The sequence below is a fragment of the Capra hircus genome, chromosome 5 (genome assembly GCF_001704415.2).
Source record: "Capra hircus breed San Clemente chromosome 5, ASM170441v1, whole genome shotgun sequence".
In the NCBI taxonomy this organism is placed as follows: Eukaryota; Metazoa; Chordata; class Mammalia; order Artiodactyla; family Bovidae; genus Capra; species Capra hircus.
In genome coordinates, this window is record NC_030812.1 from 99,397,467 (window position 1) to 99,417,441 (window position 19,975).

The following is a 19,975-nucleotide window of genomic DNA, read 5'->3' on the forward strand; positions in this document are numbered from 1 at the left end:
TAATAATTAGTGATGTTGAACATCTTTTCATGTATTTTTTAGCCATCTGTATATCTGGAAAAATGTCTATTTAGGTCTTTTTCCCATTTTTTCATTGAGTTGTTTGGTTTCTGATATTGAGTTGTTTGTGTATTTTGAAGATTAATCCCTTGTCAGTTGCTTCATTTGAAAATATTTTCTCCTATTCTGAGAGTTGTCTTTTTGTTCTGCTTATGGTTACCTTTGCTATGCAAAAGCTTTTAAGTTTAATTATCCCCTACTTGTTTATTTTTGTTTTTATTTTCCTTACTCTAAGATGTTAATCAAAAAAGATCTTGTTGCAATTAATGTCAAACAGTGTTCTACCTATGTTTCCCTCTAGGAGTTTTATAGTCTGACAGAGAATTTAAATAGCCATGATTAAAGTTCTCAAAGAATTAATTAACACAATGTGTATCTTGGCAGAGAAATGACAACAAAAACAAATGAAAATTCTACAGCTGTAAAAGTTAATAACTGAATTAAGAACTCGTGTATCAGCACATTAGATCAACATAAAGTAGAAATAGTAAAATGCAAGATCAGAAGATAAATATTCCTCTATTTACAAATGCTGGTCATATGGTAAGTGCCTGTTTAATAATACTGTATAACAAAATTTCCCCCAAACTTAGCAGTTGAAGAAATTTTTTTTTTCATTTTACTCACGATTTCCTGGGTCAGTAATTTGGGAAAGATTCAACTTGGCAGTTCTATCTTTGGGGTTTCTTATGTGGTTACACTTACATGTCATCTGGAGCTGACATCTCTAAAGCTTTGACTGAACTGTGGTTATGTAAGGAAATTCCCGGAAGTATTTTGTTGTTGTTTTTGTTGTTGGGAGGGAGAGATAAAGGAACATCATGTCTGCAACTTAATACCAACAGATTTTACATACTCAGGGGAAAATGGGGCAAGAGGGGGACAAAGAAGGAGAGAGAGGGAAAGCTAGAGCAAGAGAGGAAGAGAGAGAAAACTACAGTGAGAGACAGAGAGGGAAGTAAGAAAGAAGGATTAAAGGAAAATATTCACCTAACATTTGGGTAATCCAGGTAAAGTTCATAGAGAACTTATTCCTAGAAATCCTTCACTAAAGGAAACACGAATAACATCAATGACACACTAATACTAACTAAACTAATACTAACACTAATAACATACTCCCCAGGTCTGTAGGTGCCCAATAGGCTACTAGAGATCAATGGAGAAATAACTCCAGAAAGAATAAAGAGACGAAGCCAAAGTAAAAACAATACCCAGTAGTGGATGTGACTGGTGACGGAAGCAAGGTCTGATGCTGTAAATAACAATATTGCATAGGAACCTGGAATGTTAGGTCCATGAATCAGGCAAATTGGAAGTGGTCAAACAGGAGATGGCAAGAGTGAACGTCAACAGTTTAGGAATCAGTGAACTAAAATGGACTGGAATGGGTGAATATAACTCTGATGATCATTGTCTACTACTATGGGCAAGAATCCCTCACAAGAAATGGAGGAGCCGCCATAGGCAACAAAAAGAGTCTGAAATGTGGTACTTACTTGGATGCAATCTCAAAAACGACAGAATGATCTCTGTTCATGCCAAGGCTAACCATTCAATATCATGGTAATCCCAGTCTATGCCCCAACCAGTAATGCTGAAGAAGCTGAAGTTGAATGGTTCTCTACAAGACCCTCTGGAACCAACACCCAAAAATGACATTCTTTTCATTATAGGAGACTGGAATGCAAAAGTAGGAAGTCAAGAAGCACCTGGAGTAACAGGCAAATTAGCCCTTGGAGTACAGAATGAAGCAGGACAAAGGCGAACACAGTTTTGCCAAGAGAATGCACTGGTCATAGCAAACACCCTCTTCCAACAACACAAGAGAAAACTATACAAGGGGACATCACAAGATAGTCAATACTGAAATCAGATTTATTACATTCTTTGCAGCCAAAGATGGAGAAGCTCTATACAGTCAGCAAAAAAATAAAAGACTGGGAGCTGACTGTGGCTCAGATCATGAACTCCTTATTGGCAATTCAGACACAGATTTAAATTGAAGAAAGTAGGAAAAAGCACTAGACCATTCAAGTATGACCTAGATAAAATCCCTTTTGATTACACAGTGGAAGTGAGAAATGGCTTTAAGGGACTAAATCTGATAGACAGAGTGCCTGATGAACTATGGGTGGAGGTTCGTGATATTGTACAGAAAGCAGTGAGAAAGATGATTCCCAAAAAAAAAGAAATGCCAAAAAGCAAAATGGCTGTCTCAGGAGGCCTTACAAATAGCTGTGAAAAGAAGAAAAGAAAAAGAAAAAGGAAACATATACCCGTTTGAATGCAGAGTTCCAAAGAATAGCAAGAAGAGATAAGAAAGCCTTCCTCAGGGATCAGTGCAAAGAAACAGAGGGAAACAATAGAATGAGAAAGACTAGAGATCTCTTCAAGAAAATGAGAGATCCCAAGGGAATATTTCATGCAATGATTGGCTCAATAAAGGACACAAATGGTAGGGACCTAACAGAAGCAGAAAACATTAAGAAGAGGTGGCACGAATACACAGAAGAATGGTAAAAAAAAAAGATCTTCATGACCAAGATAATCACAATGGTGTGATCACTCACCTAGAGCCAGACATCCTGGAATGTGAAGTCAAGTGGACCTAAGAAGCATCACTATGAACAAAGATAGTGGAGGTGATGGAATTCCAGTTGAGTTCTTTCAAACCCTAAAAGATGATGCTGTGAAAGTGCTACACTCAATATGCCAGCAAATTTGGAAAACTCAGCAGTGCCCATAGGACAGGAAAAGGTCAGTTTTCATTCCAATCCCAAAGAAAGGCAATGCCAAAGAATTCTCGTACTATTGCACAATTGCACTCATCTCAATGCTAGTAAAGTAATGCTCAAAATTCTCCAAACTGGGCTTCAACAAAACATGAACCATGAACTTCCAGATGTTCAAGCTGCATTTAGAAAAGGCAGAGGAACCAGAGATCAAATTGCCAACATCCACTGGGTCATCGAAAAAGCAAGAGAGTTCCAGAAACACATTTATTTCTGCTTTATTGACTATGCCAAAGCCTTTGACTGTGTGGATCACAACAAACTGTAGAAAATTCTTTAAGAGATGGGAATGCCAGATCACCTGACCTGCCTCTTGAGAAATCTGTCTGCAGGTCAGGAAGCAACAGTTAGAACTGGATGTGAAACAACAGACTGGTTCCAAATAGGAAAAGGAGTACATCAAGGCTGTATAGTCACACCATGCTTATTTAACTTATATGCAGAGTACATCATGCAAAATGCTCGGTTGGGTGAAGCACAAGCTGGAATCAAGATTGCCATGAGAAATATTAATAACCTCAGATATGCAGATGACACCACCCTTATGGCAGAAAGTGAAGAAGAACTAAACAGCCTCTTGATGAAAGTGAAAAAGGAGAGTGAAAAAGTTGGCTTAAAGCTCAACATCTAGAAAACTAAGATCATGGAGTCTGGTCTCATCACTTCATGGCAAATAGACGGGAAAACACTAGAAACAGTGGCTGATTTTATTTTGGGGGCTCCAAAATCACTTAGATGGTGACTGCAGCCATGAAATTAAAAGACAGTTATCCCTTGGATGGAAGGTTATGACCAACCTAGACAGCATATTAAAAAGCAGAGACATTATTTTGCCAACAAAAGTCCATCTGGTCAAGGCTATGGTTTTTCCAGGGGTCATGTATGGATGTAAGAGTTGGACTATAAAGAAAGCTGAGCACCGAAGAATTGATGTTTTTGAACTGTGGTGTTGGGGAAGACTCTTGAAAGTCCCTTGGACTGCAAGGAGATCCAATCAGTCCATCCTAGAGAAGATCAGTCCTGGGTGTTCATTGGAAGGACTGATGTTGATGCTGAAACTCCAATACTTTGGCCCCCTGATGTGAAGAGCTGACTCATTTGAAAAGACCTTGATGCTGGGAAAGATTGAAGGCAGGAGGAGAAGGAGATGACATAGGATAGGATGGTTGTGTTGCATCACTGACTCGATGGACATGAGTTTGAGAGGAATCCAGGAATTGGTGATGGACAAGGAGGCCTGGTGTGCTGCAGTCCACGGGGTCGCAGAGAGTCAGACACGACTGAGTGACTGAAGTGACTGAAGTGACTGACTGAATAACATCAAACCCCTAAAATGCCTAGGAGAAAACCTAGTTAAAGATGTGCAAAACATTTGAGAGAAATTCAAGACCTAACGGAATGAAGGAATATATTTTGCCAATGAATTTGGAAACTCAGTGCTGTCAAAGTCAATAATTCTCAAATTTATATACAGATTAAATCTAACTGCAATCAAATTCCCTTATGCTTTTGTGTGTTTGAAACATGACAAGCTGATTCAAAATTTATGTTATTGTTCAGTCACTCAGTCATGTGCAACTCTTTGCAGCCCCATGGACTGCAACACATCAGGCCTCCCTGTCCATCACCGACTCCCAGAGTTCACTCAAACTCACGTCCATTGAGTCAGTGATGCAATCCAACCATCTCATCCTCTGTCATCTTCTCCTCCCAATTTCAATCTTTCCCAGCTTAAGGGTCTTTTCAAATGAGTCAGCTCTTCACCCCAGGTGGCCAAAGTACTGGAGCTTCAGCTCAAAAATGTATGCAAAATACATAACCCAAGAATGACCTAAACAGCTGGCAAGAGAAACAACAACATAACTTCTTTAAATTAAAGTTACCCAGGAATCAAGATTGCTGGGAGAAATATCAGTAACCTCAGAAATGCAGATGACACCACCCTTATGGCAGAAAGTGAAGAAGAACTAAAGAGACTCTTGATGAAAGTGAAAGAGGAGAGTGGGAAAAGTTGGCTTAAAACTCAACATTCAGAAAACTAAGATCATGGCATCCAGTCCCATCAGTTCATGGCAAATAGATGGGGAAACAATGGAAACACTAAGAGACTTTACTTTTGGGGGCTCCAAAATCATTGCAGATGGTGACTGCAGCCATGAAATTAAAAGATTCTTACTCCTTGGAAGAAAAGTTATGACCAATTTAGACAGCATATTAAAAAGCAGAGACATTGCTTTGCCAACAAAAGTCTGTCTGGTCAAAGCTATGGTTTTTCCAGCCTATGTGGATGTGAGAGTTGGGCCAAGCTGAACACTGAAAAATTGATGCTTTTGAACTGTAATATTGGAGAAGACTCTTGAGAGTTCCTTGGACTGCAAGGAGATCCAACCAGTCAATCCTAAATGAAATCAGTCCTGAATATTCATTGGAAGGACTGATAATGAAGCTGAAACTTCCATACTTTGGCCACCTGATGCAAAGAACTGACTTATTGGGAAAGACTCTGATACTGGGAAAGATTGAAGGCAGGAGAAGAAGGGAACGACAGAGGATAAGGTAGTTGGATGCCATCATCAACTCGATGTACAGGAGTTTGAGTAAACACCGGGAGTTGGTGATGGACAGGGAGGCCTGGTATGCTGCAGTCCATGGGGTCGCAAAAGGTCAAACATGACTGAGTGACTGAACTGAACTCAGACTTACTATGTGTGCTTAGTCACTCAGTCATGTCAAACTCTTTGTGACCAAACAGATTGAAGCCCACCAGGCTCCTTTGTCCATGACGGTTCTCCAGGCAAGAATACTGAAGTGGGTTGTCATGGTCTTCTCGAGGGGATCTTCCCAACCTAGGGATCAAATCCAGGTCTCCCACATTGCAGGCAGATTCTTTACCATCTGAGTCACCAGAGAAGGTTCAAGACTTATGGAAGTTACAATAATTGAGAAAGTGTAGAACAGGTGCAAGGAGAGACAAATGATACAGTGGGACAGAACAGACTCTAAAAGAAGTACTCAGACATATGTGCTCTTTCGCTTATCACAAAGCTGACACTGCAGTGGGGAACAGGTGCTCTTTCGCTTATCACAAAGCTGACACTGCAGTGGGGAATAGTCTTTTCAGAAAAAAGATTCAGAGTCAACTGGATGCCCATATGAAAACATGACACTTGACCCTATCCTACAGAGATATCAATCCTAGAAGCAATGTACAATTATATGCAAAGGAAAAATAATTACACTTCTGTGAGTAATTCTCAGAGAACATTTTTGTGATTTTGGAGTAGACAAAGTTCTCTTCAGAAGAATATAAGGAGCTCTGTGGACTGGAACAACGGACTGGTTCAAAACTGAGAAAGGAGTACTTCAAGGCTGTATATTGTTACTCTACTTATTTAACTTATATGCAGAGTACATCATGCGAAATGCCAGGCTGGATGAAGTACAACCTGGAATCAAGATTGCTGACAGAAATATCAATAATCTCAGATATGCAGATGACGCCACCCTTATGGCAGAAACTGAAGAGGAATTAAAGGACTTCTTGATGTAAGTGAAAGAGGTGACTGAAAATCTTGGCTTAAAAAACGAAGATCATGGCATTTGTTCCCATCACTTCATGCAAATATATGGGGAAACAGTGGTAACAGTGAGAGGCGTTCTTTTCTTGGGCTCCAAAATCACTGCAGATGGTGACTGCAGCCATGAAATTAAAAGACTCTTGCTCCTTGTAAGAAAAGCTATGACCAACCTACATAGCATATTAAAAAGTAGAGACATTACTTTGCCAACAAAGGTCCAACAAAGCTTTGGTTTCTCCAGTAGTCATGTATGGATGTGAGAGTTGAACCATAAAGAAAGCTGAGCGCCAAAGAATTGATGCTTTTGAACTGTGGTGTTGGAGAAGATGCTTGAGAGTCCCTTGGACCGCAAGGAGATCAGTCAATCCTAAAGGAAATCAATCCTGAATATTCATTGGAAAGACTGATACTGAAGCTGAAGCTCCAATTCTTTGGCAACATGATAAGAAGAACTGACCCATTGGTAAAGACTCTGATGCTGAGAAAGGTTGAAGGCAGGAGGAGAAGGGGATGACAGAGGATGAGATGATTGGATGTTATCAGTGACTCAATAGATATGAGATTGAGCAAGCTCCAGGAGATGGTGAAGGACAGGAAAGCTTGGCATGCTGCAGTCCATGGGGTTGCAAAGAGTCAGACATGACTGAGCAATTGAACTGAACTGACTGACTGAGGAGCACTACATGGACAGAAAAAAAAGTTGATGAGTCAAACCTAAGATGAGTAACTTGGCTCATTGAAGTACAGCATACCATTGAGAAAATAAAAATATAAGACCAAGAATTAAACACACAAAAATCATAATAAATACTTTTGCCAAAAGTCATCATCATGGTAATTTGCACCATTGCATTTGTAATAGTCAAGAACTGGAAATACATTCAAATCTCTGCCATTACTTGAATGGATCGTGTGATCATTCAAAGGAATACTATATAATAATAAAAGTGAATAAAAATGTTGCCATAAACAACATCATGAGTGAATCTCAAACACAGTTTGGAGTCAAAGAAATTAGACTCAAAAGAAAACATACTGTATGGTTTTACATAAAGTTCACACACTGAGAAAATATTCTCTGGCAGTACAAGTCTTAGGTAAGCAGGCTTCCCTGGAGAGGAGGACACGGCTATTGGGAGGCAATAGTGATTCTGTGGTGCTGGGAATGTTCTCTGTGTAGATCTGGGCTGGGGAACATGACCTAGGGGTACACTTATTGTTTGTACTTTGTTCTCTATTATTATCCTTAAATAATACTGTTTCATAAAAAAAAATAGTATTCATCTAGGCATTTCTTTCCCTGACATAGCACTTCTTAGCATTTCTTAACACCTTTTTCCCCTGAAAAAATGAGTGAACAATGAGAATGTTATGGAGCAGAACCTTACAGAGCCTTCTCAGGACAGACCACTCTCATGTCCTCCACCTGTCTCCATTTGTAGAAAAACCTAATTAAAGAATAAATTTAATCACAGAAATGAATAAAAATCAGAAACAAAGGAAAACAGTCAAATAGGAAAAAATAATAATAGTTTGAAAGTGAAAGTGACATCGCTCAGTCATGTCCGACTCTTGGCAACCCCATGGGCTGTAGCCTATCAGGCTCCTCCGTTCATGGGATTTTCCAGGCAAGAGTACTGGAGTGGGCTGTCATTTCCTTCTCCAGGGGATCTTCCTGACTCAGGGATGGAACCCAGGTCTCCTGCATTGCAGACAGATGCTTTACCATCTCAGCCACCAGAATTCCAGCTTGTGCTTGATTCAACCCTACGTTTAGCTTGACGTACTCTGTGTATAAGTTAAATAAGCAGGGTGACAATATACAGCCTTGACATACTCCTTTCCCTATTTGGAATCCATCTGTTGTTCCATGTCCAGCTCTAACTGTTGCTTCCTGACCTGCACACAGATTTCTCAAGAGGCAGATAAGGTGGTCCGGTATTCCTATCTCTTGAAGAATTTTCTACAGTTTGTTGTGACCCATGCAGTCAAAGGCTTTAGCATATTCAATAAAGCAGGAGTAGATGTTTTTCTGGAACTCTCTTGCTTTCTTGATGATCCAGTGAATGTAGCAATTTGATCTCTGTTTCCTCTGCCATTTCTAAATCCAGCTTGAACATCTGAAATTTCATGGTCCATGTACTGTTGAAGCCTGACTTGGAGAATTTTGAGCATTACTTTACTAGTGTGTGAGATGAGTACAACTGTGCTTTAATTTGAGTGTTCTTTGTCATTGCCTTTCTTTGGGACTGGAATGAAAACTGACATTTTCCAGTCCTGTGGCCACTGCTGAATTTTACAAATTTTCTGGCATATTGAGTGTAGCACTTTCACAGCATCACCTTTTAGGATTTGAAAGAGCTCAACTGGAATCCATCACTTCCACTAGCTTTAGTCATAGTGCTGCTTCTTAAGGCCCATTTGACTTCGCATTCCAGAATGTCTGGTTCTAGGTGAGTGAACACACCATATTGGTTATCTGGGTCATGAAGATCTTTTTGCATAGTTCTTCTGTGTATTCTTGTCACCTCTTCTTAATATCTTCTGCTTCTGGTAGACCCATAACATTTCTGTCATTTGTCGTGCCCATCTTTGAAAATTTTGCCTTGGTATCTCTAATTTTCTTGAAGAGATCTCTAGTCTTTCCCATTCTATTGTTTTCCTCTGTTTCTTTGCACTGATCACTGAGGAAGGCTTTCTTATCTCTCCTTGCTATTCTTTGGAACTCTGCATTCAGATCCTTATATCTTTCCTTTCCTCCTTTGCTTTTTGCTTCTCTTCTTTTCTCAGCTATTTGCAAGGCCTCCTGAGACAGCCATTTTGCTTTTTGGCATTTTTTTTTCCCCCTTGGGGATGGTCTTTCTCACTGCCTCCTGTACAATGTCATGAACCTCCATCCATAGTTCATCAGGTACTCTATCAGATCTAGTCCCTTAAAGCTATTTCTCACTTCCGCTGTATAATCATAAGGGATTTGATTTAGGTCATACCTGAATGGTCTAGTGGTTTTGCCTACTTTCTTCACTTTAAGTCTAAATTTGCCAATAAGGAGTTCATGATCTGAGCCACAGTCAGATCCTGGTCTTGTTTTTGCTGACTATATAGAGCTTCTCCATCTTTGGATGCAAAGAATATAATCAATATGATTTTGGTGTTGACCATCTGGTGATGTCCATGTGTAGAGTCTTCTGTGTTGTTGGAAGAGGGTGTTTGCTATGACCAGTGTGTTCTCTTGGCAAAACTCTGTTAGCCTTTGTCCTGCTTCATTTTGCACTCCATTTTGCACTCCAAATTTACCTGCTATTCACATGTCTCTTGACTTCCTACTTTTGCATTCCAGTCCCCTATAATGAAAAGGACATCTTTTTTGTTGTTGTTAGATATAGAGGGTCTCATAGGTGCTTCATAGAACCTTTCAACTTCAGATTCTTCAGTGTTACTGATTGGGGCATGGACTTGAATTACCATGATATTAAATGGTTTGCCTTGGAAATGAACCGAGATCATTCTGTCATTTTTGAGATTGCATCCAAGTACTGTGTTTAGGACTCTTTTGTTAACTATGATGGCTACTCCATTTCTTCTAAGGGATTCTTGCATGCAGTAGTATATATAATGGTCATCTGAGTTAAATTCACCCATTCCAGTCCATTTTAGTTCACTGATTCCTAAAATGTCAACGTTCACTCTTGCCATCTGCTGTTTGACTACTTCCAATTTGCCTTGATTCATAGACCTAACATTCCAGGTTCCTATGCAGTATTGCTCTTTACAGCATCGGACCTTGCTTCCATCACCAGTCACATCCACTACTGTGTATTGTTTCTGCTTTGGCTCCATCTCTTCATTGTTTCTGGAGTTATTTCTCCACTGATCTCCAGTAGCATATTGGGCACCTGCCGACCTGGGGAGTTCATCTTTCACTCTTCTATCTTTTTGCCTTTTCATACTGTTCATGGGGCTTTCAAGGCAGGAATACTGAAATGGTTTGTGATTCCCTTCTCTAGTGGACCACATTTTGTCAGACCTGACAAAACCTCCACCTGTGCACTTCTGAAATTCCCATTTAAAAACTTCTGGCCCTGATCCGCAAGTAAGAGCTGGTTCTTGGTACATTAGTCCTCTGTCTCCCCAGAACTGCTGGTTTCCTCAATAAAGCTGTCTTTAATTTTACCCCACACTTTTCTTTCAGTATTGGATTCTTGAGTAATGAGCAGCTGAAACCTGAGTTCAGTAACAAGAATAAACATTTCACTACAGAATATCTTTCTATTTAAGCCTGTTTCCCGTACTCTCTGCTGGGGACATTTCACTGCAGGAGCATTCTAAGTATAGTAGCCCTTCCCTCTCTTACCTGAGCAGATCACAGAGGCCGTATTGCCATGGGAACAGTCAGGAACACCCAGGGCAGTCACAGGGCATTTCCACAGGAAGGACTCAGTCCCTGAGCAGTGAAATCGGGCTTTCCAGAGTTGATCACTTCCTTCTGCCCCATTTGGGGTGGAGATGGCAACTCCACAGCCGAGCTGACGACAGACAACATTGGCATTGGCCAGACTCCAGTGGGAGGCACAGAATGCTCTCCATCGTCCAGAAATGTTCATCTCCACCTGCCCCTCACAACTAGAGGTGCCATTTTTCATAAGCCGGATGTCTGTGTACACTAATAGAAAAAGACAGGATTTCAGCAAAGTCTTTTTTTTTTTTTTTTTTTTTAGCTGAACCGAAGTACGTGGATGTTAAGTCTTGCCATGCATCTCACCTGAACAGGCAACCTGAACAGCTCCACTGTGGTGACAAGTGCCCCCTGGACAGGGCACTCTGGGGCACCACCAGAGCTTAGGCTCCTCCCCTTCACATCTGAACTCTTCAGCCCAGACCTGGCCATCGGACTCTCTGAAGGGCACCTGTCCCAGGACAGACACAGCCTTGCCACACCCCAGTTCTGCACAGATGACCTGGGCAGTGGGGAGTGTGAAGTTTCCATCAGACACTGGGGTCCAGGCTTCTCCAGAATGCACTTCTACTCGCCCTGAGCAGGGTCCATCCCCTCCAGCCAGACGCACAAATCCTAAGAGAAACAAAGAACAAACCCAGTGAGTGTTCATGAAACTGGCTTGACAATTGGAAACAACACCTCACAGGCAAAGGTGGGAAAGCTTTTCTTTCCAGCAGTGCAATAAGAGGGGATAAGAAGAGAGAATTTGACTGTCATTGTCAAAATGCATTTTTATGGGCAAGTTTCTGAAGAGATATCCAGAAGGATTGCAGGGTCAATTTGGAATGGCTGAATCCCGAGAATATATATTAGTTAGGAATGTTAATTCCTATCTGGGGGCCTGGAAACTATAGTGCCCAAAGAAACTGCACAGTGGTAGACGTTCAAACGGGTGCAGAGCTGAACTAACTGAGAGTGAAAAAAGACCATGGGATTCAAGAGGTGAGAGGCCTAAGAGCCAGAGAAGTTTAGAAGGTCATCCTGAGATTTCTGGGGCTAGAATTCTGGCCAGTTTTCTCTCAGAGCCAATGTTCAAGTCACTGAAGACAAGGAACATCATGCGGGCTGGATTTGAGCACAGGCATTAGGTCACAATTAGGTAATTTAATTGTGAAAGAAGTTGTTCACAGAAAAGTTTGGAAATGATGAAAGCTCAGAGAGTCATAAGAGAGGGAGGGAATGGTCCTAGCCATCTTTCTTAAAAACCTAGGATTTATGAACACACCTGAGAGAAAGTGAAGTCTCAGTGGGATTATGCAAGACAACTGAGTTAGTGGATTACTTCATCCTAGACATGAGATACTTAGCAAATGTGAAGGAGTGATGATAATTGTATTCTAACCCTAACTATAGGCCAACTGCACATGCCTTTCCTATTTGGATTTCTGAGATAAGAAGCCAGCAAGCTATAAAAAAGGAGAGTGAGAGGAAGAGAACAGAGAGCAAAAAATGCATATATATTTTAGTGATTTCTAAATTGCAAAAGACTCAGTAGAGATGAAACATAGATTTGGAAACCAAATACCCGTTCAGCAAGATTTTAACACCTTTTATCCCCTGTGCTCCTCCCATTTTCCACCTAACAGTGCTACCCTTTCCCAATTCCCCCAGTGCACAAAAGAAGAAACAATCTTAAGAGCTACAAATAGATGGAAAGGAGACTCCAAAAGGGAAGAACGTCTGTAGGGAGTGAGGTGGGGTGAGTTAAACGGGGAGTGAATGGAGTATGAGAGACAGACCAAGGAAAAGACTCGTGATCATGATTTCATCCTTCAGGGACCCTATTTGGAGACAGAAATGGTAATCCAATGGGAAACAATCCCTGCACATCATAAAGAACAATTTTTTAAATAAGTTGCATGGTTTCTGAGTGTGCTCATGGTTATTTACGTACATGGTGGAGTTTATCCTGGTCAAGGACTCTGATTGCATAAGTATGTGAACTTTGGAGTCTCAAAAAGAATGATGTAACAGAATAAAAATCTACTATAGAGATCAGGAGAGAACAGAAAAGATACCTCAGAAATTAAAGAATTGAAAGATTAGCTTGACCACTGATATAAGAATGAATGATGAGAGAGAGGATGATCTGCTTGCCTTTTATTATTTATGCATTTCCATCTCCCCAGAGAGGCCCACATTATTGTAATCCACACAGTCAAAGGCTTTAGCATAGTCAATAAAGCAGAAATAGATGTTTTTCTGGAACTCTCTTGCTTTTTCCATGATCCAGCGGATGTTGGCAATTTGATCTCTGGTTCCTCTGCCTTTTCTAAAACCAGCTTGAACATCTGGAAGTTCACAGCTCACATATTGCTGAAGCCTGGCTTGGAGAATTTTGAGCATTACTTTACTAGCATGTGAGATGAGTGCAATTGTGTGGTAGTTTGAGTATTATTTGGCATTGCCTTTCTTTGGGATTGGAATGAAAACCGACTCTTTCTAGTCCTGTGGCCACTGCTTAGTTTCCAAATTTGCTGGCATATTGAGTGCAGCACTTTCACAGCATCATCTTTCAGGATTTGAAATAGCTCAACTGGAATTACATCACCTCCACTAGCTTTGTTCTTAGAGATGCTTTCTAAGGCCCACTTGACTTCACATTCCAGGATGTCTGGCTCTAGGTGAGTGATGACAGCATCGTGATTAGCTTGGTCATGAAGATCTTTTTTATACAGTTCTTCTGTGTATTCTTGCCATCTCTTCTAAATATCTTCTGCTTCTGTTAGGTCCAGACCATTTCTGTCCTTTATCAAGCCCATTTTTGCATGAAATGTTCCCTTGGTATCTCTAATTTTCTTGAAGAAATCTCTTCTTTCCCAGGCTGTTGTTTTCCTCTATTTCTTTGCATAAGAAAGAGGAAGGCTTTCTTATTTCTCCTTCTTATTCTTTGGAACTCAGCATTCAGATGCTTATTTCTTTCCTTTTCTCCTTTGCTTTTCACTTCTCTTCTTTTCACAGCTATTTGTAAGGCCTTCCCAGACATTTGTTTTGCTTTTTTGTATTTCTTTTCCATGGGGATGGTCTTGATCCCTGTTTCTTGTACAATGTCATGAACCTCCGTCCATAGTTCATCAGGCACTCTATCAGATCTAGTCCCTTAAATCTATTTCTCACTTCTACTGTATAATCATAAGGGATTTGATTTAGATCATACCTGAATGGTCTCGTGGTTTTCCCTACTTTCTTCAATTTAAGTCTGAATTTGCCAATAAGAAGTTCATGATCTGAGCCACAGTCAGATCCTGGTCTTGTTTTTGCTGACTATATAGAGCTTCTCCATCTTTGGCTGCAAAGAATATAATCATTCTGATTTCGGTGTTGACCACTGGTGATGTCCATGTGTAGAGTCTTCTCTTGTGTTGTTGGAAGAGGGTGTTTGCTATGACCAGTGCGTTCTCTTGGCAAAACTCTATTAGCCTTTGCCCTGCTTCATTCTGTATTCCAAGGCCAAATTTGCCTGTTACCCCAGGTGTTTCTTGACTTCCTACTTTTGCATTCCAGTCCCTATAGTGAAAAGGACATCTTTTTTGGGTGTTAGTTCTAAAAGGTCTTGGAGGTCTTCATAGAACCGTTCAGCTTCTTCAGCATTACTGGTTGGGGCATAGACTTGGAATACCGTGATATTGAATGGTTTGCCTTGGAAATGAACAGAGATCATTCTGTCATTTTTGAGATTTCATCCAAGTACTGCTTTTCAGACTCTTTTGTTGATCATGATGGCTACTCCTTTTCTTCTAAGGGATTCCTGCACGCAGTAGTATATATAATGGTCATCTGAGTTAAATTCACCCATTCCAGTCCATTTTAGTTTGCTGATTCCTAGAATATCGATGTTCACTCTTGCCATCTGCTGTTTGACTACTTCCAATTTGCCTTGATTCATGGACCTAACATTCCAGGTTCCTATACAATATTGCTCTTTACAGCATCAGACCTTGCTTCTATCACCAGTCACATCCACAACTGGGTATTGTTTTTGCTTTGGCTCCATCTCTTCATTGTTTCTGGAGTTATTTCTCCACTGATCTCCAGTAGCATATTGGGCACCTACTGACCTGGGGAGTTCCTCTTTCAGTGTCCTATCATTTTGCATTTTCATACTGTTCATGGGGTTCTCAAGGTAAGAATACTGAAGTGGTTTGCCATTCCCTTCTCCAGTGGACCACATTCTGTCAGACCTCTCCAGCATGACCCGCCCATCTTGGGTGGCCCCACAGGGCATGGCTTAGTTTCACTGAGTTAGACAAGGCTGTGGTCCATGTGATTAGATTGACTAGTTTTCTGTGATTCTGGTTTGTGTGTCTGCCTTCTGATGCCTCTTGCAACCCCTACCATCTTACTTGGGTTTCTCTTACCTTGGATGTGGGGTATGGACGTTGGTGATGGACAGGGAGGCCTGGCGTGCTACAATTCATGGGGTCACAAAGAGTCGGACACAACCAAGTGACTGAACTGAACAGAGAGGCCCAGGTCAGGACCCCTAGCCTCCTCTGGCTGGGAGTTTGGTCACAGGCTACACATTCTAATTAAAGCATTTTTATTTAACTGGTTGTTTTTGTTGCTCAGTCACTCAGTCGTGTCCGACTCTTTGTGACGTCATGGACTGCAGCACACCAGGCTTCCCTGTCCTTCACTATCTCCCTGAGTTTACTCAAATTCATGTACATTGAGTCAGTGATGCCATCCAACCATCTCATCCTCTGTCGTCCCCTTCTCCTCCCATCTTCAACCTTTCCCTGCCTCAGGGTCTTCTCCAATGAGTCAGTTCTTCTTGTGGAGGAACTTCTTGTGGCCAAAGTATTGGAGCTTCAGCTTTAGCGTCCGTCCTTCCAATAAATTATTCATGGTTGATTTCCTTTAGGATTGACTGATTTGATCTCCTTGCTGTCCAAAGGACTCTCAAGAGTCTTCTCCAACATCACCATTCAAAAGCATCAATTCTTCAGCACTCAGCCTTCTTTATGATCCAACTCTCATGTCCATACATAACTACTGGAAAAAAACATAGCTTTGACTATATGGACCTTTGTCACAAATTAATTTCTCTGCTTTTAGTTTTTTTTAATTTTTATTTTTACTTTATTTTACTTTACAATTCTGTATTGGTTTTGCCATACATTGACATGAATCCACCACGGGTGTACATGCGCTCCCAAACATGAAGCCCTCTCCCACCTCCCTCCCCATAAAATCTCTCTGGGTCATCACCGTGCGCCAGCCCCAAGCATGCTGTATCCTGCGTCAGACATAGACTGGCGATTCGATTCTTACATGATAGTATACATGTTACAATGCCATTCTCCCAAATCATCCCACCCTCTCCCTCTCCCTCTGAGTCCAAAAGTCCGTTATACACATCTGTGTCTTTTTTCCTGTCTTGCATACAGGGTCGTCATTGCCATCTTTCTAAATACCATATATATGTGTTAGTGTACTGTATTGGTGTTTTTCTTTCTGGCTTACTTCACTCTGTATAATAGGCTCCAGTTTCATCCATCTCATCAGAACTGATTCGAATGTATTCTTTTTAACGGCTGAGTAATACTCCATTGTGTATATGTACCACAGCTTTCTCATCCATTTGTCTGCTGATGGATATCTAGGTTGTTTCCATGTCCTGGATATTATAAACAGTGCTGCGATGAACATGTGTCTCTTTCAATTCTGGTTTCCTCAGTGTGTATGCCCAACAGTGGGATTGCTGGGTCATAAGGTAGTTCTATTTGCAATTTTTTAGGGAATCTCCACACTGTTCTCCAAAGTGGCTGTACTAGTTTGCATTCCCACCAACAGTGTAGGAGGGTTCCCTTTTCTCCACACCCTCTCCAGCATTTACTGCTTGCAGATTTTTGGATCGCAGACATTCTGACTGGTGTGAAGTGGTACCTCATTGTGGTTTTGATTTGCATTTCTCTAATAATGAGTGATGTTGAGCATATTTTCATGTGTTTATTAGCCTTCCGTATGTCTTCTTTGGAGAAATGTCTATTTAGTTCTTTGGCCCATTTTTTGATTGGGTCGTTTATTTTTCTGGAATTGAGCTGCATAAGTTGCTTGTATATTTTTGAGATTAGTTGTTTGTCAGTTGCTTCATTTGCTATGATTCAGAAGGCTGTCTTTTCACCTTGCTTATATTTTCCTTTGCTGTGCAGAAGCTTTTAATTTTAATTAGATCCCATTTGTTTATTTTTGCTTTTATTTCCAGAATTCTGGGAGGTGGATCATAGAGGATCCTGCTGTGATTTATGTCGGAGAGCACTTTGCCTATATTCTCCTCTAGGAGTTTTATAGTTTCTGGTCTTACATTTAGATCTTTAATCCGTTTTGAGTTTATTTTTGTGTGCGGTGTTAGAAAGTGATCTAGTTTCATTCTTTTACAAGTGGTTGACCAGTTTTCCCAGCACCACTTGTTAAAGAGATTGTCTTTACTCCATTGTATATTCTTGCCTCCTTTGTCAAAGATAAGGCATTCATATGTGTGTGGATTTATCTCTGGGCTTTCTATTTTGTTCCATTGATCTATATTTCTGTCTTTGTGCCAGTACCATACTGTCTTGATGACTGTGGCTTTGTAGTAGAGCCTGAAGTCAGGCAAGTTGATTCCTCCAGTTCCATTCTTCTTTCTCAAGATTGCTTTGGCTATTCAAGGTTTTTTGCATTTCCATACAAATCTTGAAATTCTTTGTTCTAGTTCTGTGAAAAATATGGCTGGTAGCTTGATAGGGATTGCATTGAATTTGTAAATTGCTTTGGGTAGTATACTCATTTCCACTATATTGATTCTTCCGATCCACGAACATGGTATATTTCTCCATCTATTAGTGTCCTCTTTGATTTCTTTCATCAGTGTTTTATAGTTTTCTATATATAGGTCTTAAGTTTCTTTGGGTAGATATATTCCTAAGTATTTTATTCTTTTCGTTGCAATGGTGAATGGGATTGTTTCCTTAATTTCTTTTTCTACTTTCTCATTATTCATGTATAGGAATGCAAGGGATTTCTGTGTGTTGATTTTATATCCTGCAACTTTGCTATATTCATTGATTAGCTCTAGTAATTTTCTGGTGGAGTCTTTAGGGTTTTCTATGTAGAGGATCATGTCATCTGCAAACAGTGAAAGTTTTACTTCTTTTCCAATTTGGATTCCTTTTATTTCTTTTTCTGCTCTGATTGCTGTGGCCAAAACTTCCAGAACTATGTTGAATAGTAGCGGTGAAAGTGGGCACCCTTGTCTTGTTCCTGACTTTAGGGGAAATGCTTTCAATTTTTCACCATTGAGGATAATGTTTGCTGTGGGTTTGTCATATATAGCTTTTATTATGTTGAGGTATGTTCCTTCTATTCCTGCTTTCTGGAGAGTTTTTATCATAAATGGATGTTGAATTTTGTCAAAGGCCTTCTCTGCATCTATTGAGATAATCATATGGTTTTTATTTTTCAATTTGTTAATGTGGTGAATTCCATTGATTGATTTGCGGATATTGAAGAATCCTTGCATCCCTGGGATAAAGCCCACTTGGTCATGGTGTATGATCTTTTTAATGTGTTGTTGGATTCTGATTGCTAGAATTTTATTGAGGATTTTTGCATCTATGGTCATCAGTGATATTGGCCTGTAGTTTTCTTTTTTTGTAGTATCTTTGTCAGGTTTTGGTATTAGGGTGATGGTGGCCTCATAGAATGAGTTTGGAAGTTTACCATCCTCTGCAATTTTCTGGAAGAGTTTGAGTAGGATAGGTGTTAGCTCTTCTCAAAATTTTTGGTAGAATTCAGCTGTGAATCTGTCTGGACCTGGGCTTTTGTTTGCTGGAAGATTTCTGATTACAGTTTCAATTTCCGCGCTTGTGATGGGTCTGTTAAGATTTTCTATTTCTTCCTGGTTCAGATTTGGAAAATTGTACTTTTCTAAGAATTTGTCCATTTCTTCCACGTTGTCCATTTTATTAGCATATAACTGCTGATAGTAGTCCCTTATGATCCTTTGTATTTCTGTGTTGTCTGTTGTGATCTCTCCATTTTCATTCCTAATTTTATTGATTTGATTTTTCTCTCTTTGCTTCTTGATGAGTCTGGCTAATAGTTTGTCAGTTTTATTTATCCTTTCAAAGAACCAGCTTTTGGCTTTGTTGATTTTTGCTATGGTCTCTTTTGTTTCTTTTGCATTTATTTCTGCCCTAATTTTTAAGATTTCTTTCCTTCTACTAACTCTGGGGTTCTCCAATTCTTCCTTTTCTAGTTGCTTTAGGTGTAGAGTTAGGCTATTTATTTGACTTTTTTCTTGTTTCTTGAGGTATGCCTATATTGCTATGAACTTTCCTCTTAGCACTGCTTTTATAGTGTCCCACAGGTTTTGGGTTGTTGTGTTTTCATTTTCATTAGTTTCTATGCATATTTTGATTTCTTTTTGGATTTCTTCCGTGATTTGTTGGTTATTCAGAAGTGTGTTGTTCAGCCTCCATATGTTGGAATTTTTAATAGTTTTTCTCCTGTAATTGAGATCTAATATTAATGCATTATGGTCAGAAAAGATGCTTGGAATGATTTCGATTTTTTTGAATTTCTCTGCTTTTAATATGCTATCTAGGTTTGTCATAACTTTCCTTCCAAGGAGCAAGCATCTTTTGATTTCATGACTGCAGTCACTATCCACAGTGATTTTGGAGCCCAAGAAAATAAAGTCTCTTGCTGTTTCCATTTTTTCCTCATCTCTTTGCCATGAAGTGATGGAACTAGATGCCATGATATTAGTTTTTTGAATGTGAAGTTTCAAGCCAGCTTTTTCACTCTTCTCTTTCACTTTCATCAAGAGGCTCTCCTCTGTTCCTCTTTACTTTCTGCCATTAGGGTGGTGTCATCTGCATATGAGATTAAAAATTTACAAAGAACAAGAAAGAGGTATTTCTTATATTCTGTTTTATATACCCTGATACATGTGAAATATTCAAATATATGCTGAATAATCAATAAAGTCTTATACATATCAGGATAGAGACTTCTGAGATATAGTGCATCATTTTTATTTTCTACTTGATTTTAAAATT

General features: G+C 39.9%; 1 long non-coding RNA gene across 1 annotated transcript in view; it reads right to left on the minus strand.

Annotated features, from left to right (window-relative positions):
- LOC102184231 overlaps positions 1–19,975 on the minus strand; it is a 76,674-nt gene that overhangs the window by 15,230 nt on the left and 41,469 nt on the right. The window contains exons 4-5 of the long non-coding RNA XR_001918145.1: positions 11,196–11,504; positions 10,788–11,096 (exon numbers count right to left, since the gene is read on the minus strand). This is a non-coding gene — a long non-coding RNA (antigen WC1.1). The remainder of the gene's footprint in view (positions 1–10,787; positions 11,097–11,195; positions 11,505–19,975) is intronic.